The following is a 26,709-nucleotide window of genomic DNA, read 5'->3' on the forward strand; positions in this document are numbered from 1 at the left end:
AAATACTGGCTTACCGTTTCCTGTTCAGTAAAGGACAGCTGAAGGATTTTGTAGATTTGAAAGAACAAAGCTAGGGAGCACTGCATCACTCTTTTGATCTTTGTGTACTCCTTCACGGTAGTAACACAACTTTCTTTTCTTAATTGTTTTTTATTGACTTCTAAAGAGTTTTTATTGACTTTTGATCAACCAAAAGCCAGTACAGGAGGTTGCATCACATTCACGATAGAAAACAGAACTTTTTCCTAGCATGTTGTGCATCATAAAAATACTGACTCAAGTAACTTAGTATACTGTAGTGTCTCTCAACCCTTTCCATCCTATGGCACTTATATAAATTAAAAAATGTTGCAGCTATCCCAACCCCCTTCCGAACTCACACATACTGTACAGTACATGGTCTGAGCACATTACTACTAATATGACTGTTATATAATAACTCAATCACTATGCTATTATGGATACAATGTATTAAGTATGCTTTGTAATAGAATGTAATTCATAGTTATATTTCAATGTTCCATTGAGTTTATACATAGTCACCTTATCCTGGCAGGAACAGGTAACCTTGTAACAGTGACCTCTTGCTCAACTGCTCAACTTAACGGTTTCTGTTAAGTGTATCTGTCCAACTTTAAAAACTTAATTCGTACCATCGGAAATTCCCACATGAACTGTCTTAGTATATGGCTTCTGTCTCATGTTGTGTGGCCTCTGTCAAACGTGACTTTGGTTAATCCACAAACCGGTGGCACAGTGATTAGCATTGCTGCCTTGCAGCGGTGGGGTCCTGGGTTCAATTCTTGGGTTGCTATCTGCGTGGAGTTTGTATGTCATTCCCATGTTCGCGTGGCTTTCCTCTCAAAATCCAAAGGCATAGAGGGAGGTTAACTGGCTTCTGGGGAAAACTGGCTTTAGTGCAAGTGTGTGTCAGTGTCTGTGTGTGCCCTATGATGGACTGGCCCACAGCATATACCACCTTGCGCACATTGCTTGCCGGGATAGGTTTCAGCGTTCTCCATAATGTTTGGGGGATAAGCAAATAAAAGGATGGATGACACAACTCTGCTGTGATGGAATGGTTGAAAAAACCTTGTATAATGCATCATAATAGGCACACTTGGTTGTATACTTGTATATAATTTATTATTATTTTCAATAATAAGTCATTTCTTATTGATTCTTATTATCTTAAATAAAAGTCAAATGAGTAACACCACTAAAATGTATACAGGTTTCATGGAAACAGGAGGTTTGTGTGTATTTAAAAATACTTAGCATTTAAAATCTCTCCTTACAGTACAAGAATTATCTCTGTATCATCCAAAGTATTGAAATAAACTGCTTCGCTGCAACAACAGACTTAATATACCAGTTACAAGTCAGAAAAGGTAAGTGCTGTATTTGGTGCATTAGAATAAAGTGAGATCATCACTTGTTAATGCATTTCATTGCATTCACAAGAAAATGTCTATTTTTCAATTAGGCCTATTAAAGATGATATGAAGAGCTTTGAATGTTTTCCAGATCTCATAAGCATAAGCATAAGCATATAATTGTGCCTAACTGACCTTCCCTCTCTTTCATTTATTGGTAAGTTGGAGAACATCTGTATGGTTTACCATGAGTCTGAAGGAAGAAACAAAAGATCGGGTTCTGTCTACTCAAAAGGCAAATATATCCTTTCCAATTAATGAAACAAGCTTGTTCCCACGTTTCTGGAAGATAATAAGTACTCTTTTTATTAATTTATGCTTCTTTGCTAACAACAGCTTCTATGAATTGAAAACTCATTTATCCCTGCTAGTAGTAATCAAGAACTTCTAGTTAAATATACAAAGGTTCATCAGTTATTTTCTGCAGCTCCATAACACATTTGGGTAGTATTAAAACCCCACAGCGCTCTTTAAATTTAAAAATCTACCTAATAAATATAACAAAACCAGATGCTTTTGGCAGCCTTGCCAGCATTCTTGCTCACCATTACAGAACAGGTAGTTGGCCTATGTGAACATTTATTGTTAACAATAATTGTTTCTGTAGCAGTAATTGCCAAGTGTAAACCCCCTCTAAGACTTTGATCTGCCATACAGGAGAATGTCCCACTGCTACAGGCATCACCTACACTGACTTAATGAGGATCATTCAGTTTCTAAGGAAGGCATCCTGGGACTTCAGCAGCATCCAAGACGCACTGCAGCAATATTTCTCTAATAGCATAAAGAATTATCTTTACCTTTTACTGTTTTCCGTTGAATGGGTCGTAGTCTTGCCTTTTTGGACAATTGCACGTGCTAATGCATTACCATAAATAGACAACTTTTTGCCCGACTGTATATTGTGTATTTACTCTGATATGTAGAAAAAACAAAGTGTAATAAAAGTAACTGTATGTATTGGTTTCCCATCTGTGGTTTCACTACAGACATAGCACATTTACTTACTGTTAAAGCATTTAGAGAGATGTTTCATCCTGACCGATTCATTAGTTCTTTATACTGCACATATGTAGGGACCTACTGTACTTCATCTACCACTGAAATGGAGCACTCAACTAGTTGATCTGTGAAAGCTAAACTCCAATAGACAACAGATTGGGTAAAGAAGTGAGAAACTGCTTCCCCAATTAAATTAAGGGGAAACTTTAGGAAGGCTACATTGAATTAGCCCCGAATACAATTTAACTAAGGCCACGGGGGTTAGAAATAGTGCCTGTGGAATGTTTAAACTCCAGCTATTCAGTACCTTGATTTAATTGGCTAACCAATGGACAGCAACTCATACAGCACAGTATCTCCAGTCACCACATTGAGGTGTTGATTTGCAAATTGTGTTCCGAAGGGAAGAGCACGACCTTCTGATCCACCAACACATCATACAATAGCAATCTCATTTTCTTTAGAAGTACTTGGTTAGCTTCTGAAATCAGATAATGCTCCTGTCAAAAGTGGTGGCAAGGCATATCTAAGCTTCTCCTAGCCCATGTGTAGAGATAATGGGAAGCATGTTTTAATATTCATTACACTTCTTCTAAAAGCAATGGCTTCATAGAACATTTCTCAAATTTCAAGCTTCAGCTTTGAGTTAGAACATAAAGAGAATACTGTAACTTTCCAACGTCTCTAGTAGGATACCACACACACACTAATTTGCCCCAGGTGTCCTGAAGGCTAGAATGTTTGCCTTGGGAACGTGCAAGCTTTCAGTCATCATCACACAGCCGAAACAACACTCGTTGTTAGGACATAAAATATGGCGTATTATAGCGTGCATGATATACAGTATGGCATATTTAGTTTTTTCAGTAGGCTCTTGATAAAGTTTCCCATAAAAGATGAACTGCAGGCCAAAGGCATTCAAGAAAAGATGAAACTCTGGATTGAGAATTTGGTTATTAAATAGAAAACACAGGGTAGAGATAAGGGGGTAAATATCAAAGTGAGGTGATGGAATTAGCGGAGTACCACAGGGATCTGTACAAGCACCACTGCACTTCTTAGTTGTTTTCAAAGATCTACAGTAGATTCCAGAGTAGTTAGTAAACTATTCATGTTGGTAGAGAATACCACATCAAGAGGATAAATAAATAATAAAATTCAAAAAGATTCAGATAAAAACCAAATACCAGGGAAATACCTGTCAAATGACACTTGGCAAGTGTAGGGTATTACATTTGGTTAGTAAAAACAATAAATACAAAATTAGAAATGCTAAAAAGCCTACTTATGAAAAGTTTTTAAGGATTATATATGTTATATTCATGTTATAGGAAATATATTGCTGCTATGGTTGCTCTAGCCAGAGAAGAGCAACCAGATCCACCACGGGGCTTAAGAGAATGTTCTACCTGACAGGCTAAAGGAACTGAACCATTCTGGTTTCCTTGGATCAATTAACCAGTAAAAATAGCAAAGGGCCTAGACAGGCTGAATAGGCCACCTTTCATTGGTAACCTTTCTTCTGTTTGTACGTGGGCAAACCAGAACATATGTTGGTTAATGGGTGAAAAGTCAAAAAGTGATTCATAAAACAATAATCACTGCAATAGTTTAGAAATTTGAACTTTGCACTTACATTAAATTGGCAATGTAGTGAAGTGCTTAAAACAAATGTCGTCTGAAGAGCATGGACATACTCACCAAAGTACATCAAGACAGAATAAAAATGGGCAGACCAGGCAAGCAAACAGCTGTTCAAAGTCTTGGCAAAGCACTGCCAGTCTGTCATCCTCATATTACATGTCTGCAGGACCATGTCTGCAGGCTTTGCTTGTGTAACCCTGTCCTGGTGATTCCCAGCCAATAGTCATTTCTATACGGTATGTTGCATGGAATAGTCATGTGCCTAGGGTTAACCCACACAGGGTTACTTGTTTAAACAGTTTATTTCTGGTATAAAATACAACAGGAGAGTTGCCTTTGTAGTGGCATGGGAGAAAAGCACTGCAACTTGTAACAAGAAACTCAATACCAACCACATACATGAGAAGGGGATGAGCTCATGCTTTCCTGTTACTGCTCCCTACATTACCCATTCAGAAGCCTGCAAGAGGCTTTACCAGCTCCAAAGCTTCAATCTAAGGTCTCTGACTCTGTAGCACACTGCTTGAATACCCATGCCTTCATTTATGGCATAACAATTAACTTTTGACTTTTTAGTATTTTTCAGCCTTTCATGTTATTTCCTTATGAAAACACAGAAGGCAAGGCACCAAAAGACAGAATTAACAGCACTATAAATTACATTAAAGGCCACAATATGCCCTAAAAGTCCTCTTCCTGATGTTCTAACCCCTGCATGAACTCCACTTAGCTACAGACCCTCTGCCATATTGGCAGACTGAGTGAAGACTCGGCCTGTAGCCAAAGAGACATGTGGACAGGGGCCAGCAATAGCATGGGAATTACAGACTTTATGGAATTAAATGAATAGATACCAATATCATGGCATTATGACAGCTGTTAAAATCACATATTTGGCAGACAAAATGTATTTAAGAAGTGTTTTGAATAATGCAAGGGGGTTAAGGGGAAAAATTAACCAATATCTCAGCCATTTTTAAGGCCAGTCATATAGGATCAAGTCTTTTAACTGAAAAGGAAAGCGCTTTCATCCTGTAAACTTAAGTACTCCTGGACTTCTACAATCTCTATATAAACATAAATCACTAAACTGTGAAAATATTCCACTTGACCCTTGATGCAAAGGTACAGTAATGACACAGAGAACTTAATCAGCCAAACTCAGCTATCTCCTGAGAATTTGCAGTGCAGCTGGATTTCTTCAATTAGCTGATCAAAAAAGACGCTTCTAAACCCAAACCCACTGCATGTGAATAAAGTCCTTTCTACACAAGCATATCATAAATTATTAAATTAGTTTACTCCATTAATGAAGCTAATGTTTTTCCATTAATAGGCTACATTTGACTATGCAAATTACAAAAGTGTATAGGTCATCATAAAATTGCTTTGCCTGAATTCAGTTCAAAATCATTATTTAAAAAAAAATGAAACAAACTAACCATAAACAAACAGTGTTACAGACTTTCAAATGCTCTGATCTGTTATATAAGTTTTGAATGGCATTCCAGAGAAGAATGATATATAAAGTATTTTTTCTAGGTCTTAGCGAATCAACAAAGATATCTTCAGCTCTAGTGTAGTCCTTTAGATCTTTTCATGGATTAAAGCTGTGATAATCACAACTGGCCTTCAGAAATCACAGTTTACACATAGAAAATCAGATTATGTGAGATTTATAGGTCACTTATGATCACATTCTTAATAACTGATAGTAATCGTAATAGACAATTCAGTTTATAATTGATCCCCATATATCAGTAACTATTATATCATACTGTATGTTATTATATCATAAAACTATTTAGGACAACATATTACTAATATTGCATCACATTATAAGCTAAAATATGGGTGTGTCATTAATTACTAATCCAAATAATACCAAGACGCAAGACACATAATACTAGCCTGAATAAATAATTTAAAATGTTGATAATTTGCATTATAAAAAAATGTTAAATAACTGGTCCACATATTCCTCATAAGAATATTTTACACTGAAGGAGAAATGGTGTTGTGTCTGGAATGATTTGAATACAGATTGAAAATTGTCCCAAAAATACTCCATCCATCCATTTTCTAGCCAATTTATCCAATACAGGGTCGCAGGAGCCTATCCTGGTAGACAACATTTAATTTAATGAATTGCTACTTATATTGTTGATTCAATTAAGAATTAATCAGAGTAAAAAAAATCTAATTGAATAGAAGAGTTGAAGTTGCAGTGGTGCCAATGCTTAGGCATTTACAAAGTTACAGTGAATTTCAGAATAAACAGTACACATGAACTGGAGCACACAAGTGGACACCATGTAAAAAAAGTGAAATTAAAACCAAGAAAAGAAGGCACTTCCTTACCCAAAGATCAGTAGGAGAATAGAACAAGCTACTCAGCCATGTTGACGAATATTGGCTTTCTTCAAGAAACAGCTGGATGAAATCTTCGGGTGAATTACCTGCTAACTAATGTGTCTTACAGGCTGAATCTCATTTGCAACCCTTCTTATATCTGTTCTTCAACGTGCCAATGTTTTTGCTTTTAACTCAATAAATCCTTTACAGTTGTCGTATTCAGTCATATACTGTATGCTTCAGTGTTCCTTTCCATTACACTTTAATGATGCTGATCCAGCACTGATGCACTGATCTAGCATTCCATTACAGTAAACAGAGAGACATCCAGCTGTTTTTATTTTACTAAGGGTAACGCACTAAAAGACCCTGAAATCCAAAACACACTGAACTTTGAGCAAGTCAGAGCCTATCTGTTCTATATTTTACAAACATCAAAAGGCCAAACAGATAGTAGTAAAGATCCACTCCCACTGACAAATACACAGTACATGCATTATACTGTATAAGACGTGTCACACAGGACATAATGCAGAAATACTGAGACATCAGAAAGATGCCCATACAACACGAAATGAAAAATACTGTAACTTCCAGATAAATCATTTTAATGAAGATTATCTTTGCTTTGTTCATTTTAAGACTTGCAATACCATTGTGAACTACCTGGCTCTTCTTTCTTTTTTTTTTAACTTACTGTACATCTCCATTCCAACTATGCCAGTTCCTGAGCAGCAGCTTGTCTACACACCCAAAGTATTACTTGCCTGTCTTTATGTGCAAAACAGAAGAGATTCCTCTGTATTTTTCTGTTAGTGACATCATACAATGTTGTAGCTACTGTAATATGTGTTCAGTACAAGGATTTGAATTTTAAAGATTAATAAATACTCTGGGACAAAATTTGGGACACTATAAATCGGGTTTCCAAAAATGCTAAGTAAAGAATGCTTTGCCTGACTTTTCTTCAAAGACAGTACTTGACTCTTTATGGAAGCTATCATACCTGTATGAAGCTAATCCCTAATCCTTTGTCCAGGGGGCACCATGTTCACACCTTCATGTTTTTTGGCAATGTGACTTAAGTTGTTTTTAAAACAGTTTTGCTTCTTTACTCATCATTCTGAACAAAAAATATTCCTTGCCCTCACCAAATATTTTAAATCTTCAAGACAGTGCCATTCCATAGCAATGCTTTGCTCTCTCATTTATGTTTATTTTCATTTCATGTCTCATTTGTTGTGTAAATGATATGCACGCATACGTCACCTACGCTCAACAAACACTCTTGGAACTGATTTAGAGCTTAGGACCTGACTTCAGTGGAAACAAAACTATATGGCTTTTCTTCTGAAGCACAGAGAAAATGGGGACACATTTGCAAGAGGATGCAACATTCTGCTTGCAAATGTGTACTCAGTTGATAGTAAGATTAACAAACTCCACTGGTGCGTCTTGTTTCCGATACTGCTGGACAAACTCTTGGATTCACACTACACAGAATGGAGCGCATAACTGATTATACCGCAAGGAAAAAGGAGTTGGAGTGCGTTTCATGAATAGTAACCTTTGGTGCACTGATGTAGAAATTATCTACAAATGTTGCACTTCTTACCTGGAATACCTCACTATTAAATGTCGCCCTTTTTCCCTACATAGAGAATTTCGGGAACGTATTATGATATCCTCTATTGATGCATCCTTACCAAATGAGCTGAACACCTTTTAGTCCCGCTTTGAGGCTCAGAACATCGAGCCCACTATCAAAGTTCCTACTGAACTAGGGGACTTTGTGTTACAGCTCTCTAAACATGAGGTATGTAGAGCCCTTAAGAGAGTGAAAACCCGCAAAGCATCAAAGACAGAGGTGTCTCCCCTCATGTCCTTAAACTCTGTGCAGATTAGTTATCTCCTGTATACACAGACATTTTAACCTCTCTCTGTCTTTGAGTGCTTCACAAGAAAACCACAATTGTGCCACTGCCCAAGAAGACCACCGTAACTTGTTTAAACAAACTAACTAACTTCAGTGGTCATGAAGTGTCATGAAAAGCCTTATATTGTCATATATAAATCACACTATCCCAGACACCCTTGATCAACTTCAGCTTGCCTAACTATCAAATAAGTCAGTCATTGAAGCCATATCTGTAGCACTACATGCTGCCCTGGACAGGTGGGGCACCCATGTTAGGATGTTGTTTATAGATTACACCTTGGCTTACACAATTGTTCCCACCAACCTGGTCCTAAAACTCAGCAATCTATATTATGCAACTTTTGCTGCAACTGGGTAATGGATTTCCTGAAGGGCAGACCACAGGTGATCAAAATTGGCAACAATATCTCCTCCACAGCTAACCTAAACACTGGTGCTCCCCAAGTGCACTCCTTGTTCACTTACAACTGCACAGCCAATTATAGCAGCAACCATATTATCAAATTTGCAGACGACACCATGGTTATCGGGCTGATCAGTAACAATGATGAGTCCAGATTTAGGAGTGAGGTGGAGCATCTAACCAGGTATCTTGACAATACCCTAGCCCTGAATACCAACAATACAAAAGAATTCATTGTGGACTTCAGGAGACAGAGAGGAAGCCATGCCCCCAATCAGCATCAAGGACAGAATAGTTGAAACAGTCACCTGCTTCAGTTTTCTGGACTGCAGATGTCAGTGGACTTGGCTTGGTCTCACAACATGTAATATAGTCTGAAAAAGGCATAACAGTGACTCCACTTTCTGCAGTGCTTAAAAAAATGTGGTATGGGGAAACAGCTACTCATAAACTTTTAGTACAGTACCAGAAAATGGTTCTGCACTAGTGGCATCACTGTATGATACAGCAATACTACCATACACAGCAAAGACGCTCTACAAATCCTGGCAATGGCACAGAGGATTACAGGAAGTTACTTACTATCAATCGATGAGATTCACACAATCTGTTGTCACAATAAAGCCCAATCCATCATTCAGGATCCCAACCATCACAGCCACAAAATGTTTGCTCCCCTACGCTCTGCAAGTTGTACCGTACCGTTAAAGCACACACTACTAGACTTAAGAACAGTTTCTACTGGCCTCTTACAGATGTCTGGTTGGTGTAGGTAGGGAAGAAAAATGATAACACTGCATTGAGAGCCTATACATGGCTTCCCTGGTATCACTGGAACTTTCATATGCATATGGAGTTTTCAGTCACTCACATCTATACTGTAAATAGGGAACAGGCTTGGGGTAACTGCCGTTGATGGTCAAATCATTATTGCATAGCACTTCTATCATTACTGTTTAAGCTTGTGCTTAGAGGTCCTCTGGTTTTTATAATAGGAGGGGCTTGATGTTGGGTCGTTGTGTTATTTTTTGTTTTTCATTGAAAAAAAAAACAATAATGAAAACTACTTCACTAACAGACACCCATGCTGGAGAACTGTAATCCTTACAATATCTTTAATTATTGTACACATCCTGCTCTTTTTATGTTATCATAAGGATAAATAACAGTTATTTCTAAAAAAATCATATTGACAGGTATTGTTATACCCATGGGGTGTAAAGGACTTATTTGTCTGTACTGGCCATAGATTCAGAGGATATGCAATAAGAACCACTAGAGGGAACTCATACAATGCTGTAAAAGTCAGTAAAAAGAAAAGGAATATGCTGTGTTTATACTGCATACAGTATACACACATATATAAATACTTGACCCTGAATATTAACTTACTCATTGTTAATTCACTTTACATCTCAGTACAGCTAAACTATTTATTAGATTTAATAATAAATGTTTTTTTTTTGTGCAGTCTTGAAAGGCAGGGTGCTACACACTTCTATCCAGAAGCCTTGTAGTAAACTGAACATGTAAAATGTTAGAGATCATAAAAGGCTCCTGAGCAGCACTGTTAGCTGAACGGAAATGCATATACTGTAGTATATTATATACAAAATACAACTCTTGACTTTAAACATTATAATCCAGTGTTAGAAAATACAGTATGTCCATCTTTATAGGCAAGTGAAAAGAAACAGCAGTAGGTTTATACAGTATGTTTGCTAAACCAATTGTCAATACATTCAAAACTTTAGTAATATAGTAGTCGTATAATTTAGCAATATCATTGAAAGACACTTGAGAAATGCCAATGAAAGAAATGAATATACAACTTAGATTCGGCTCTGTATTTGTGCCAGTATGACGACATGGTGGTGAAGTGTGCATGTTCTACCCATGTTGGTGTGGTTTATCTACCTCTGATTTCATCCCCGTTTTAGTATTTATAGAGATTAATGTGGAGAAGGCGTTTGTACGGTGTTTAGCATTGCCCTCTCTATTGCAGGGAACCTGGTTTAAATACAGTATTTTCCCATTCCCCCACTTCCCAAAGGCACTCTATTAAGTTAATTGCCTATACTATGCTGCCCATTCTACGCAGAGATGTAGTACACCACCTTCCTCATTATTCTGCCCTTTTTGGAGAAGCTCGGCTACACCCCAACGCAGTGTGTACTGTATATGATATCCACATATATATCTATGCATTTTTACAACGTGAATAGCAGTTTCAACTTCAGCTTGCGCATTTGGTTTTTATCATTTCATTCAGAATCAATGAACTATACAATGACAGAAGTATTGTGCACATAAAACTTCATGTAATGGCACACATTAATAGAAAAGGCCAAAGGCATTACATTCATTAGGCTGGAATGTGCAAGTTGATTAATTAAAAAGGACAGTATAAAAGACTTGTGCATGTGAAGAAAGATTTAGTACTGCTGAATGTTCACATTCAAATGAACAGGATCACTAGTTATACAATTCTATGGACAAGAAAAAGACACCCCTGCATATAAACACTCTTTTTAGGCAATGTAAAAAGAACCACAGCACCAGGTTCTTTGGTTCGATTCTGGCCTTGTGCATCAGTGTATATGGAGTTTGCATAACAGTAATGTTCCCTGAAAAATTATTTAATTAAAAATTCTATTGTAGCACTGAGTAAGATACTAGGAGTTAGCATCTTGGTGCTTTTAGCAGTTTTCCGTCAGCACTCCACATATGATTTTAATTCTAAATATTCTGTCAAAATGTAACGCATCTGTTTCTAGCAAACTCCTCCTGATCTGATTGAGCTCCCCAATACATTTTCCCCACAGAGTACTGTGTCCCGTCACATACTGTACATTAACTCCTCACTGGCTAGCAGGCTGAACTGCAAAGACTGCCAAAGAGACAGTATGTCAGCACACACATGAATTTTTAATTGTTACCAAGGTAACAAGGTAAAATAAGAGAATACTATCAACAAAGTGAAACTGATACATCTCAAGTGGCAACATTTATTTATTTAATGATTGAATGTTTTTTTTTTATTTAATATAGTTTGTGTAAAGATTTTTAGAAAAAGAAATACATATACAAATTAAGAAAGGCTCGATGCAATAATAAAATGGATTTAAGAGTGTTCAAAATTTGGTTAAATACTACAGTGGATATAAAAAGTCTACACACCCTTATTAAAATTGCAGGTTTTTGTGCTGCAAAGCCAGAAATCAAGATAAATCATGTCAGACATTTTTCCATCTTTAATGTGACCTTGCAATTAGTCTTACAAAAAAAACAAATAGATAATCATTAGGAAAAATCACTGAAATTAAAAAACCTACAACACCCTGGTTGTATAAGTATGCACACCCCCCAACTAATAATTGGTGGAAGCACCTTTTGCATTTATTACAGCAGTAAGTCTTTGTGAATACGTTTCTATGAACTTTGCATACCTGGACTTTGCAATTTTATCCTACTCTTCCTTGCAAAAAAGTTCAAGCTCCTTTATATTGCCAGGGGATCTCCTGTACACAGCCCTCTTTAGGTAATTCCTCAGGTTTTCTATGGGATTGAGGTCTGGGCTCTACTGGGCCATTCCAAGACTTTGATCTTCCTTTTCTGATCTTTGCTCTTCCACCACCATGCTTCACAGTAGGTATGGTGTTCTTTGGATGATGAGCTGTGTTGTCTTTGCATCAAACATATCTTTTAAAATTAAGGCCAAAAAGTTCAGCCTTTGACTCATCAGACCATAAGACATTTTACCACATGTTTTAGGGTGATTGAATGTATTTTTTTTTGCAAACTTTAGATGGGTTTGGATGTTCTTTTTTGTGAGAAATGGCTTCCATCTTGCCACCCTACCCCATAGCCCAGACGTGTGCAGAATACGGGAGATTGTTGTCACATGCAAGGAGTGACCAATACCTGCCAGAAATTCCTGCAGCTCCTTTAATGTTGCTGTAGGCCTCTTGGTAGCCTCCCTGATAAGTTTTCTCCTTATCCTGTCATCGACTTTGGAGGGTCATCCTGATCTTGGCAATGTCCCTGTGGTGCCACATTTTCTCTACTTATTGATGATATTCTTCATTGTGCTCCATGGTACATTAAATGCCTTTGATATTCTTTTATACCCCTCTCCTCTCGGTACCTTTCAACAATAAGATCCCGTAGATGTTTTGTCAGCTCTTTGCGGACTATGGCCACCCCAGTATCCCAACCATCAAAGTTTCAAGGAAATCCTACAGGAACAGCTGATTTGTATGTGGGGTTAATCAGAATCACTTTCATTGATGGCAGGTGTATGCTACTTACCTTTGGACATGATTTTGAATGTGATTGGTTAACTCTGAACACAGCTACAGGCCCCATTACAAAAGGGTGTGCATACTTATGCAACCAGGATGTTGTAGGTCTTTTAATTTCAATTATTTTTCCTAATAACTATCTATTTGTTTTTCTTGAATTTTGTTGGTTACAAGGTCACATTAAAGATGGAAAAATGTCTGACATGATTTATCTTGATTTCTGGCTTTACATCACAAAAACCTGCAATTTCAATAAGGGTGTGTAGACTTTTTATATCCATTGTACATCTTAATACTGTACCTACTGTATCTAAAAAAAACACTTAAAACAAAAGAATTATAATTAACAAACAGGCATCTAAAATCTTTTTATTTATTGACTGTTACTTAGATTCTCATTTTATCTCAAATCTTTTTATTTATTGACTGTTACTTAGATTCTCATTTTATATTATATTTGAATTTACACAGACTTCCATCTTAATCTTAATTCCATCATATTCCCTTATGAATTACAAAATTCTATGCCAACTACTAAATATGTTAGGCTAATGCATTCACCCTCCATTCAAGACAAGGAACGTGACAAAAACAAAAACCACTGATAGGCAAAATGCAAAGAAAGTGACACTTAAGAGATGCCAAATTGAAAATATTTATTATAAGACTACATTCAAAATGACAAGCTTTAAATTCATAAAAAGTCCAAATAAAACAAATTAACTCAAACCTGCAGGGTAATTCTGTGTTCTCACCAGGATATTGAGAACAAGATGATGCTACGCAATGTGAAGCATGAGAAGCACCCCAGGCTGTGCGAGGGGAGTCTCCCCTACAACAACTGAAGCAGTTTTGTTTTCTTACCCAGACACTCCATATCCAGCAATGAAGTACTTTAAACTTTACTGAATCACTTACCCACAGTGACATTTTGAAGATGTCAAAACATCACTTGAAATCTGATGTAACAGTGGAATTTCTTAACAGGAATGGGAAAAACCCAAAAAATTCAACTAATTGGACATCTTCAGGATCAACAATGAAACATGGACTAGGGAATAAATAGTGTAAATAAAAGGTAAGGGCATTTAAGACTGAGAACAAAAGGCACTTTTGCACACAAAGAGCTGTAGGAGTCTGCTAAAAGCTCCTCATTCACATTGAGTTGAAAAAGTTTAAACAGATTCTCTGGGATATCCGAAGAAGCAGATGAATAAGATCCTTGGGTCAGATCCTTCAGTTGCAACTGAGGGAGCTAGCTGGGCCTTATTGCCTCCTGTTATTTGTAAAACCCAAGCATTAAGCTGAACACAAAAGCAGCCCCTTTTCAAGAGTGTGAAATATATGAGTAATAAGTATGTCCATGAAACAATCTCAAATGCTCTAAAAAAATCGCAACTCAAGTGTCTTAAATATGTGTGCTGATTTAGATCAGCACGTTCAATCTCTATTAAAACAGAATAATATGAAAGCTTGTGCAAGATATAGAAGTTAAGTGCAAAGAAAGTGGTAAGCATCCAGTAAACTATCACATCTTCATAAAGCTGCTTTACCAATTTCAGTCAAGCAGTCTAGAATGTCTTCACAGCCATATGGACAAAAGCACAAAGCTTGAGAGCAAAAAAAAAATACAAGCACTAAAAACCGTCACCCTGAGATCAAGCCAGCAGCTTCTTCCTTCACAGATCAGAGTTAAAAAGAAAATTGAAGAAAGAATCTGATTTTGAATCAGTTAAACCATTAAATTCCTGGACGTTATCAAAGGTCTTGCTTTAGCATTACTTAGATTACAATGGCTTGATTGACTAGGCTATACAAGAGAGATGAATGAGTTAAAGAGACCAAGACGTTGATTTAATGGTTTTGGAACAGATTTAAGGATTTCCAAGCAACTTATCTGATATTATTAAAGAACGTGCACACGGCAAAGGGAAATGTCTTTGTGTATGCTTGAATGAAACTATTCTGTAGTCAAGGCCTGTAAATGAAATGTATTAAGCTTTAATAATTTTACACATCTGGCTCTTAAAGCAGAAAAATTACTAAAATTACTAAAAATTACTAACATTTTCAGCTCCAATATTCCAAAACTTGATAATATCTGGATGTTTAAAAGATCAATTTTTTACCATGAGCTTAGTTTTACAATGTCTGAAATAAACCTCATAAATACATCTCAGAAGTAGGTTAATAACCTAGAACCAAGAGCTTCTCTGGAAAAAGTACAGATATTTAGACATAAGCTCAAATTCCATGACGTTCTGTAAGTCTTAAACTTCTGTTGTTTGTGTCTTAAACCACAACTAATAAACATCTTTCCAAATCATATTGTGAAGAAATTTGCCAAAAATACCATAGGCTAAAAGGTACAAGATGACATAATAGTCCCTTGATACCACCTCCTACTCTTCCTACACTTTACTCCAGCAAAGAGTTTAGGAATAGCTAAGATGACAGAATAACAAACAGGAATAGCTAAGATGGCAGATCTCATCAATTTAGATCCCAATATCCCAATAGCCTAAGGGAGAAAGAGACTAATTATAGAACTAATACAATGTAAATAAGGAAGTACATTCATGTCTTTTATGAAGACACCAACATGGAGAGAACTATAGAAATAGGTTGAGCTGTCCCAGAGAATGTTTACCTGTCTAATAGTGTTCTGAAACAAGTTTAGTGTGATGGCATGTAGACCAGAGTTAATTTCAATATGAAGGTACTGGCACAGTCAGAAGTAGGTTGTGTATCTCTATTTCAAAGTCAATGGCAGCCCTGCAGACTCAGACCAATCAATATTATTCGTCAATGGAGCAACAAAATCATCAACACTAGTTAGCAGAAGAGGCAGGGATTAGGAGATGTATACATTTCAATGCATGGTCTACATATAGTTATAAACAGTACTGAGTATAAATTACACTAATAACAGTAGGAGTCGCTCTTGAAATCAAGTAATTCCTATGTGACTCATATAACAGAAACCTGCAGAAACGGGTGTGGTGGTCCGATACCAAAATATGTCTAGCCATGTTGTGGAGTTGTGCATTTGTGCAGTATGCAAGCTTCAGAGGGAAAAGTGGAAGTTAATTCCATTCATTCCACACTGTAAAATTCCAATAACCTCTTCTTGTTCCCACTGATGCAGCCACTCAGTTTGCCTGTCAAAACTCATTGCCACCACAAGATGACTTCAGCATATTGAGGTGTGATTTTGTCACACTGGCCAAAGCAGCCAAAGATCGATAGGTGGCACTTGTGGTGCGTTAGATGTTAGTGAAAACATTAGCTTCATTTAATCCGGCTTTTTAAAATCCATTCAACATGGGATATTAATATGGAACAACCATGTAACTAAAGGGAAATTTATATAGCTGGTAGTGGTAGTGCATTCCACATTATTCATAAACATCTGCATCAAATTCTGGTCACTTGTTGTGGCTATTTTGGAAAAAGAACGTTAGCTACAAATGGCTCAATAAATAAAGCAGTAAAACAGTGGGATCAAGCAGTAAATTATTACTCAAGCTATGAAATGTCAAAATAAGTTACCGAGATAAAAAAAAAAATCAGTGAAGTAATATCCACAGATATCCATAATGCAAATAACAATTACAGGACACTGCCTTAATCTAGATGCAATTAAACTTAATATTAATATTTCACTTTACCTGCTAAGGTGTATGGGTTAACATCAATCGAAGAGGAGCAGGCTATAGAAATAGACTATAATTGCTCACAGATGCTAAATTAGCTTAGGAACTCCAATTTCCCATAAAACCCACTAGGTTTCCTGGTGTCTATGTCACGAGTCCCTGTACTGCCTGGTCGTTGTCCAGCCCAGTGCTAGTGCTTCACTGCAGGTAGTCTGTTGTCACCAGCACACGAGCAGAAGAAAATTACCCCTTTTTTAAAAGGTCATTTCATTTATTTAAAAAATAATAAATAAAATAATGTTTCCTAATTACTTGTTACTCAAATTAGCATTAAGATAAATTATAGATATTTTAATGTGTATGTAAACCTAAAAAAACATATTGCATGGACAACAGGCCATAGCAATAAACTATGTTTTATATATATGACTGAGTAAAGTTTTGTGAAATAGCCCTATTTTTATTTGTAGTATTAATTTAATTTTTAACATACTTCGATATATAAAATTAATAAAATGTCAAAATAGCATTAAAAATAAATGTTATTATTGGAGAAAAGATCTGGGCATTGGCCAAGAACTGAGCCCACATGATTCGTGTGGCCAAGAATTCTTCCACTGATCCACCAATGCGTCACACTGACAAGGTTACAATTCACAAATGTCACTCTTTGAGTATTTTTGTATGTGTTTATTTGCTTTTGAACATACAGTATGTGTTGAAAACCACTATACATATTTTACACTCAAAACCTAAAAATAAAATTATGTTTTCTAATTATATTAATAATAATTTTGTATACTGCATTTAATGAAAAATTCTGTGTCACTCCACAATCTGACTAGCATAGGACAGTAAAAATTGGATAACAAATATTTCAGTTGTTTTAATAAAAATAAAGCTGCATGACAGCAACACACAGCTTTGATACATTTAAGATTCACTACACCACACCTTGCTATTTTACAAAATAGTGCAATCCTGCATCAGATTTGAAGAAATTGGTGTTGGGCTGTACCTTTTGACATACAGTGGCATGTTTTTTGTTGTATGCCAGAAGGTACCCCAAGCATTATGAGTGGCTGCTCCTGTATACAGTATATACTGTACAAATTAAACCTAGAATGGACATAATATTTATCAGTGCTGTAGTCAATTATGGAATTTCACAACAGCATTCTTATCCGGACACAAAATAATATTAAAATGAGCCAGGTCCAACAGGAGTTAGGACAGGTGATTAAAATTGGCTGGACAGAAGGTTGGAAGGGAGCAACCTGACAGAAAAGTTTTTTTTTTTTTTATCTGTGATATTAGTTTTGAAAATATGTCAATCACATCCTCACCCCAATATAGACATTTCCCATTTCTTTCACAATACACTCAAAATAGAAAATCTCTACGTGATGTATAAATTGCACTCTTCATGGAAGTAATATTTTTAGATGAAGGAACATTTATATTCAGAAATTGTTTTGTGGCCTTAAGGTTATTTTCTGGAAAAAGTCCTGATCTTTGTCATTTTCCAGAGCAAACTGTGACCTTTGTGTGACTTTCTCACTCTTAACTCTGTAAAACAGTACATTGGTGAGGAAACTGAAGGTCAAATAACTGATCTGCCTTCTGGTCTGGTTGATAACACAGTATACAAATGCCTGGTACTCAGCTGGCCTTTAATGGTTGTGCATGCCACCAAGCTCATTCCAATAAATATACCTTGTGCGGTTAAAAAAAAACAGCATGAAAAGTTAAAAGAAGCATTAAAATACGTTGGATATAAAGAGAGCTTGTAATGTAGGCACAGCTCTGTCATGTACATGGTTGACAGGTCCAAGCAAATTTCAAAGAACAGTGTTCCCAGGGATACACTACCTTTCAATTAAACCACTCTCTGATCCAAAGACAGCTGGTATTTGTGGCAAAAAGTGCACAACACAGAATGTCTAAGTATGTCACACACAAACAAATGACCTTAACATGAGCCAGCAAAACCTAAAAAAAAAGGTTTCTAAAATTACATGCCAAGGTTTTATAATATTCTGAATGAAGAATGTAAAAAAAAAAGATAGATCATTGAAAAGAAAACTGAAAATCAAAAAAGCCATCATGGCAGCACAGTGGTGCAGTGGTTAGCATTGCTGCATGGTTCCCTGGGTTTACTTCCAGACCTAGGGTGCTATCCTTATGGAGTTTGTTTGTTCTCCCCATGTTTGAGAGGGTTTCCTCCAGGTGCTCCAATTTCCACCCATAGCCCAAAAACACACAGGTAAGTTAATTGTTCTGGGGAAAAAAAGACCCTAGGTACTGTAAAAGTGTGTGCATGTCTGTGTATCTGCCCTGTGATCAACTGGTGTCCTGTCCAAGGTGCACCCTGCCTTGTGCCTGGAATAGGCTCTGGCTCCCCCTCAGACCTGAACCGGAAGAAGAGGTTAGAAAATTAGAAAATAGTCACCATTTTTAATTTTTGTACTCACCGCCAACAATGCTAATAACACTTAAAGTCTTACAAATTATTTTTGTTTTTCTGAAATGTTACCAGTTCAACTTTTTGCAGATTTATTTTCCCAAAAAATATTAGAGCTGATATATCGCAACCTTTAAGTGCTTCTTTGTTAGATAATATTCCTGTAATTAATTAAAAATTAGGAACTCTGCAAGGTTATCCTAGTGTGGGTGCTATTACTTTCAGCTGAAGTGGATATAGATGTTTACTACAATACAGACTGATAGTAACAGCTGAAGGTAATAGTAATAGCTTCCTAAAGAAAAGAAAGAAGCTAATACTAAGATTTTTAAAGGAGGAATATGGAAAGAATCCAAAATATCAGAATAATGTCTTATCTATTTATTCCCTTTGGCATAGATTTCAGCTTTAGTGCTTCTTCAACAATTATTGTGCTCAATTTCCAAATTACAACAAAAGAAACCTGAACTTCTGCTTGTGAACTTAACACCTCTTCATTTCTATTTTTCCTTGATTATTAACAAAACAAAATTCAGACAAGATGTAAGGACAAACACCATTCCAACAGGATTCTGAAAAAATGCAAAAGTACAAAAATTAATACCATATTGTAATAAGCATATGCATCCATCATCAGAAAGCTACTTATTCCTGGTGAGGGCTGGGGCAACGCAGAGCTCATCCCTGTAGCATAAAATGCAGGGAGTTGAGAAGCATTACTGCCTGATCTGTTGTCAGATCTTAGAAGTTAAGCAATGCTGGACCTGGTCAGTACTGGGAGATCTTTAAGGAAAACAAGGTTGCCACTACAGTATAAGTGGTGTTGACTCTGGACCAGTAGGTAGCACTTTTCTGGACTAGATTTTCTAAATCAATCCCCCAGGATGGTGACAGGGAGCACTGTGCTTTAGGAGGCCCAGATGTGTTAATCCCAGTGTCCCGGTTAGTTTACACTCTGGTCCTATCTAAATTTTCTCTTTTAATTCAATTCATAAAGTGTTCTCACATTTCTGCCTGAGCTGCTGTAATGTGTACACTGGGTAGCTCTTTGATAGTGGATGAAGTGGGTGCTCTCCTATATGAAAAGCATTTTAGGATCCATCCACATGAAAAGCACAATGTAAATAAATGAAATGTCCTACATGCTTGACAGGACACCAGCCCATTGCAGGGCACAAAAGCACACATGGACAATTTAAAGACACATATTAACCTAGCCAGCATGTCTTTGGAAGTTGAGGGAAAATTCAAGTTTTATGGTGACGATATTCACAACTGAGAATGTATTGCAGCCTATTATTAGCTCTGTATTTCTTATATAACATACTCAGAGTAAACATCTTCAGTCCAGTTGTTCACATACACTCTATATGCACTAAAAACAAAAATCCATATTTACCTAATCAAAGAATTTTACAATGATAAAAATAATACACATAAATCTGACAGTAAACAACATTGTTTTCCATGCAATAGACCTATCTATTTACTTTTTTCTTTAAAAAGCACATTGTCAGTTTACAACAATAAGCTGTAGGTCAGGGATTAATGGAAAGTTTTGTGCACTGTAAACCTTGCTAAACCACATCGCGACCATGAAACCCTTAATATTCGTGGCTGCTTCATAAACCAGATTTCCATCCTTTGAAGAATCAGAATAAGTGCCATAGCAAAGGACACAACACTTAATTTGCTCTTATCTCTTTAAAACCAGTCAAGTGTATAAACAGGAGAAATTTGCTGATATCCTCTTCACTGTAAACAAGTCAATAGCATGACAATGGATTATTCTGAATCAAATGGTTTTTTTTAATACGTTGTAGTAATCACTCATATTTGCATGGATGTGTTGTTTCAGAGTTCAACTTAAGACAGTGCAGGGTATTGTTTATATCCCCACAGACTGCTGTACCAGAAAGCTTCAAACCATCAGATTCCAGCAATGGGCTCTGAAAATAGCCAACAAAAGTTATCGATATTATTCCCCGATTACCCAAACGTTAATTAGAAAATAAAATGGAAGAGTTTGCACATTAAATTGAATTCTTGGAAAAAAAAATGCATTAAAAGCTTTGTGAAAATAAAAAGCTCCATTTGGGTAAGAACAATTTAAGCATTTTTGCGAATTCAAGAAAACCCAATTTCTATGATTCATTTACCTGTACCTGTAGATCAAAAGAATGAACTGATTCAGGGGGTTTTAACAAATGGTCCAGGGGCTCTAAGCATACTCAAAAGTCTGTTCAGGGCATTCACAGAAACAAGATTAAACTACACCACACATCTCGTGGTATCGACAGTAAAATAATACACAGTAAGCGGATCTGCTCTGGCAAGGCTTACAGTAGATCTGTTGACCCATGGGTCGGCTTTCAACATTAGTGGTTTTATTTCTTTATAGTTCAATTTATACTCCACTCTGGGAACCTTACCAAATGGGATGTTTTTGAAAAGTGAAATTTTGAAATTTGTCCTTATTTTGCAATGAAATTCTATTCAGTGCCCTTTCCATATATAATGAATTAGATGGGATGGAATGGCCAGAATAGGAAATGAGCTCACTTGTTTGCCAAGGATATGCAAAAAGCTTGTTTAGAGCAAAAAGGGCAGAGACAACTAATAAGTCATAAGGCAAGGAGGTTTTAGACTTATATATAATGTTAATAAAAAGCACTTAGTATTTTATCTTGGGTTACAGAACATTCAGTTTGTTGAATGTCACAATTTGCATTCTGGTCTTCAAAGTAAATCGATACATTCTGGTAAAAAAATACATTTTGCATACAGGTCTCAACTCTGAAGTGTCTGATCAATGTCACACAGTAACAAGAAAATAGGTTGCATTTTCAAATTCGTTTTTTTATGGTTGTTTAATACATTTGACAAAACATTACAATAAGCAATAAACACTTAACTGTAACTAGAATTCTCCAAACAGCAGCACACAACGTGCACATGGCCTCCTGCAGTTAAGGTCAGGAATAGTTGGCCAGAGGTCTCTTGGACCTTGGTACAGGAATAAGCACTTATTGTTATTAAAATTAAATACATACCTGCATAAAAGCCTTAGCCTTTATCCATCAGCCTAAGTGTGATAAAAAGAATGGTAAAAAATAATGTCTTCCTTACTATTTTTCCAATTAAATCTAATATTCTAATTTTCTCTACCGCATGCATACACCTACCTGCAATTAATACCAAGATGATTATAAAAAATATTTCCTAAATAAAAGAAGCTGAAAGAAATACATTCTGGCAAAAACAAAACACAGAAGGAAACTTTCCACATTGGGTATCCACAATGCTGTCTGTGTGGACAACACGTATCACTATCTCCAGATTCATGCATATTAACTCTCTTACTAGGCTTAAAACCTCACAGGGTTTCAAATTATTTACAAAAGCATAATTGTGCATATTATATTCCTGCAGTTTTAAATTGCATATAACTCATAATTTTATTATGGATGTGATGTAGTTTTCTGTGAAACACATGGTGCACTATAACCAATGCCTATTGTCCAATTTTGCTTCAGCAATGGCATTAAAGGATTTTGGCAATATGACGTACAACAGGAAGAAAACTGTCATGCAGAGAAAAGTATTACAAGCTTTATGATAGGAATATTTACATTTCACTCAAAGTAGCTGTTTCTTTGTAAAGCTTTTTGAAAGCAATATTTCAGAGAGGGAGAAAAAAAAACTAAATCTATAATGTGAATGTTTCCAGCTGTGTATCTGTGCATTAGAATAACTCAGAAGATGGGCACCATAGAAAATGACATTTACAGCATGTGAAAAAACAAGATATCTCACTGCGGTAAATCTCTGCTTAAAACTCAAATAAAATCCTGCTGGAAGGACAATACAAAAACATAAAATCAAACTGAACCCAGACAGCCAACTACTTTTTCTCGACAATTCTATTTCCCAAATTTTAAAGATCTAATAACCAACACCAAATTCAGAAAACACAGATGGTTAATTCCTTCATTTTCATAAACTCTTGTGTGTATACAGTACTGGATTTTGTTGAGATGTTTGAGATCATTGTAGAATGCTGGAAAATTCAACTCAGAAAGCAAGGGCTGGACAAGATCAGAACTGGGCAATGTTGTAGTGTACAGTATTTACATTTATGGAACATGCTATCACTCTGGGGGCATTGTGAGCTTAATGACAGCCACCCAGAATAAACATGCTCACCATCACACAACTGTGGTTATATTTTTTCTAAATATAACAAAAACAGGTTGTTTTCTGCAAACTTAAAAGATCATCTGTTATCCAAAAAATATTTCTGTAAGTAATATTTACCTAGATGATAGCCACTGAACACAAATACATAATAAACATCTGTCAATACAGCATTGTGAGAAATGAAACCTTTAAAGGAGCTGATCTGGTTGGTAGCCATTTATTTACTTCAATATCACAAGGTAATAACACCCTTTAAAAAAAAAAAACAAGCAAATCATATACTGTACATTTGCAATAAGGCATTCAGTTCCACCATAATGGAAATGAAGGAAAAATATTTAGCCATAAGATTCAATCTGTTATGTAGTAAAGTGATCATAATATTGAGATCATATCACTGTCTTTACTGTATATTACAAAACCTACATTAAATAATATACAGTACAACATGTTTATTCTTACCCTTTCTAACTGAACACTTCTCCTTTTGCTTTAGTCAAAGCAATCTATTTCTAGACATTTAAGTTCTCTGCTCTAGCACTATTAATAATATGGCGGAAGTAGATTAATTACATTTGGATAAACCCATTAACCTTCATGTTCTGAAACAAACTTCTGGGAGACTTCAAAGAGAGACAGTCAAGAACTGCAAATGTGACATGGTTTCTGTAAAATATCTTTTGTTTTAATTTTTTAACTCCACTCTGATGCAAAATTAAGAACCACAAAAAAAAAATCTAGGCTAAGGTCTAAAAACTATTTTCTCCTTGGTTAAGCATGCAGCACAAACACCACATAAACACCTTTCTCCCAAATGAGGTCAAACAAAATCCAACTTCAACATAAGTTGCACAACAGATTGCTATTCAAAGCTCACCCGTCTTTGTTCATTAGACCCCTCTCTTTTGAACAGAGCTGGTAAAACTGGTGCAATTAATTACGGGGTAAAGTATTGCAGGAACAAATAAAGCCCATTTTACGTATTTCTATCTAAACAACAAAAATACCAAAAACTCCATCTTCTTTACACAAAGGGCTGGATGATTATGGACTTCAGACAAAACATCCCCACAAAGGCAGTACCGTAACTCCTAAAAAGCTGATGCAAGGGCAACCCTGCAATGTAAATTCCCTTTTTTTAGAAAATGTCTGTAAATATGAGTGTCAAAAGTATTTTAGAATGTTTTTCACCTCACAAAAAAGTTTTTTAGTGGAATAGTAAATAAAAACAGAATGAAAATCAATGCAATCATAGTCCCCAGAAATCAAGGAAAAAGGCCTACTTGTGCTTCTTTTTTTCTTTTTATTATTTGAATACTTTTATTGAATTTAAAGAATTTGGATGGAATTTTATATTCACTTATCAAACCACTAAATTAGTAAGATGGGCCAAATGACGTCTCCTCATTTGCAATATTTCTTATATTCGTATGGGTAATCTTTTAAACTTTTTTTTTCTCCATTAGTTTTAGAGGCTTCATTAAGCTATCTTTTTCTGACATTTTCTTTTATCCAAATGGATTTCCTTACTGTCCATTAGCACACTAGTATACCACACTTCAAAAGCAGAACACGAACGAACATTCTATTGTCATTCAGATTTTAACATGTTTCAAAAACTATTATATTTTTTCTCGAGGTATTTTAAATAATAATGAATTGCTCAGGGTTATCTGCAGTTTCTAAGTGTACACTTTCTCTTGTTACTATGGCAATTATACACCGAGCTAAAGATGCCGTTCAATAGTAGGAATGTGTTATTTTAAGAAAAAGGGAAAAGGGTTTGCAGCCATATTCACTGGGTTAACTTAAAATGATTTTAATCCAAGTTCAAACAAGGACTCCAAGAATAATCTTGCTAGTACTAAACAAAACCTCACCTCAGACCTCCTTGAGGACATTCTACAGTATAATTAAGTCTAGGTTAGGGAACCATACCCCTTCTTGGTGACAGAGTGAAAAATGAAAAACCTGCATTGAAATATTATAACTATCCTTTTTTATTTCATACTGTATTTCTTAAGAAAAACCTAGTCAATAACAGGTTCCTTGGCTCCCCACCAAACAACACATTTCCTCTTATGTTCTGATATCTACTGCACAGAGTACCCCCCCCATTATGTATAGATAAAGAAGTTCATCCCATATGAATTCACCCAACAGATCCCCCCGAGGAACAATTTAGATATAATTTCAGAGACTGTTTTCTGCAAACCCTATCATTTACTTTACTCCACATCAAGGGGGAGCTGTAAAATTAAAACTGCATCAGAAGACCTGATGAACACATTCCATATTTGAATGTATTACTATGATGGCAGTGATGGGAATATCTAACAAATCACATAAAAGCCATTATTTACCAGGAATAAATGGTGAGGACATCTATTTCCTCCTCCAATTATATGCAATTCAATTATTTGCATCACCTGATCGAAATGACATTCATTTTCTGAAGATTAATCAGATTTTTCAGAAATTGCATATCTGTGTGTTGGGTTAGGTTCTGGTTTTTTTTCCAAACCAAACAATAAAAATATCACCTTATTAAACTTAATTTATGCACAGATTAATTTAATCTTTCTTTTCTTGGGGGGGGGGGGGGGGATTCTCAAGGGCAAAGAGCAAACATTTAGCTATGGTGTGAAATATTTTGTTTTAAATGCACTGGAAATTATCACCAAAAAACTAAAGATGTTGAAGGGGATCTGATCAACCACATTTTGACTCTGAGTGGTATAAAACACAAACTTTTGAGGGAATTTCTCTTAAAATGATCCTTACTGTTACCATCATGACCAGTGCTTGAGACTAAAAAAATTGCCTTTTAGAAGTACAGAAAATTAAACCTAAAAAACACTTTATTTTTTTATTAGTTTTAAGATTTGAATTAAGTCCTATAACACTTTATACATTTATATATACTTTGTTGAAGGTCAACCTAGCTCCAGAGAAACCCACCAGAAGTCAGATATTAGCTTTTTAATCATCTTTAAAAACTGTGGTTATATACATTGAAGAACAAGTAGAGAAATTAAAATGAGGTTATAATGGCCCAAGATTGAATTTGATGGATTATATATAAGCAGTGTCAGGCCACAATCAAAGATCTTGTAATTCCTGATCCTGTGTTATTATCGATTATTTGTTGTTAGTATTTATTGTGTTTGTAATGTACTGTCTATATTGTGTGGTTTTACCTTTTGTACTGTGCATGTCCCAAGAGATCAGCGCGATTAAGAATTCCAATGTACGTGTACATACGGCAATAAACTACTATGTATACTCAATGGTGGTGTGTACTGT

The 26,709-nt window shown here is 35.9% G+C and overlaps 1 protein-coding gene and 1 long non-coding RNA gene across 2 annotated transcripts in view; both read right to left on the reverse strand.

The window, feature by feature from the left end:
* The window catches only part of LOC148658417 (1,4-alpha-glucan-branching enzyme-like), a 377,056-nt gene that overhangs the window by 338,024 nt on the left and 12,323 nt on the right, over positions 1–26,709 (reverse strand). The window lies entirely within an intron of this gene.
* LOC148658418 (uncharacterized) lies at positions 20,989–22,260 on the reverse strand. The gene is made up of 2 exons (XR_015940068.1): positions 22,119–22,260; positions 20,989–21,152 (listed from the first exon to the last, which is right to left on the reverse strand). It is a non-coding gene; the product is annotated as an uncharacterized LOC148658418 (long non-coding RNA).

The sequence above is a fragment of the Lepisosteus platostomus genome, chromosome 7, assembly GCF_059453375.1.
Source record: "Lepisosteus platostomus isolate fLepPlt1 chromosome 7, fLepPlt1.hap1, whole genome shotgun sequence".
Taxonomy (NCBI): Eukaryota; Metazoa; Chordata; class Actinopteri; order Semionotiformes; family Lepisosteidae; genus Lepisosteus; species Lepisosteus platostomus.